Below are 955 nucleotides of genomic sequence, written 5' to 3'. Positions count from 1 at the left end.
AGCATCCCTTGGCAACCAGTTCCACAGGCTGACTGTATGTTGTGTGAAGAAATATTTCTTTTTGTTTGTTTTAAACCTGCTGCCTATTAATTTCACTCTTTTTCAGACATCTGAACATGGATCCTGCCTTATCTTACCTAACCATCATGCATTCATTATGGGAAAACACTGTTTGTCCTATCCCTAATCCTGTACCCTTTTCCTTTAGTACACGATTAGCACCCCCAGACATCTTTCATTTATTTATACCCCAATGTGTCCAATGTCGTATCCCTATCAACAATAGTGCCTTCTAGGTTTCCTGGAAGCCTTTCTTCAAAATCTTAATCTTTCTGACCAGGAAAGAATTAACAATTTAGAGCTAACATGAAGTATTCTGTATCCCTCTCCCTTTGCCTATGATGACGATGTCTGTATTGTTTGCTTTCATTTACATCCACATTTCATATCAATAAACTGCCTTGGTCAATTAAGATATTTTGTTTTCAAGTGTGGTAGCATAAAGGATCAGTTAGTGGCTGGAATTTTTGCTTGAGTGGTCTGGTCTCCCTTTAAAATACCACCTAAGATGTCACACATTTCACAAATTTGCATGTCATCCTTGCGCAGGGGCCATGCTAATCTTCTCTCCCAGGACAAGACAGAACAACAAAGAACAGAAGTGTAATCATTAATAGAAAGTGGTGGGGGAAGATATGGGCCCCTTACAAGGATAAGAAAAGGGTGAATAAATGCTCTTGATTCACTTTGGGAGTCTCTTTTCTTTCTTTACTTACCCTTTACACATGCACCTTCACCAACCTCTGCAGAAACCTGTAATCAGGAGATCTAGTCTCTCAGCACCACAAAGTACTGATTATTCCAAAGTAGATAGGAACTGATGTTCTCTACCTCAGTTGTGGTAAAGAACCATTCTACATTTTTGAGACCTCCATGTATAGTATAAAGGTAGGTT

The 955-nt window shown here is 39.1% G+C and overlaps 1 pseudogene; it reads right to left on the bottom strand.

Moving 5' to 3' along the window:
* Window positions 1-564: 564 nt before the first annotated feature.
* LOC117873956 lies at window positions 565-630 on the bottom strand (annotated as a pseudogene).
* Window positions 631-955: the final 325 nt, after the last annotated feature.

Source organism: Trachemys scripta, chromosome 2, assembly GCF_013100865.1.
Source record: "Trachemys scripta elegans isolate TJP31775 chromosome 2, CAS_Tse_1.0, whole genome shotgun sequence".
In the NCBI taxonomy this organism is placed as follows: domain Eukaryota; kingdom Metazoa; phylum Chordata; order Testudines; family Emydidae; genus Trachemys; species Trachemys scripta.
This window is presented reverse-complemented; position numbering and strand designations above follow the sequence as displayed.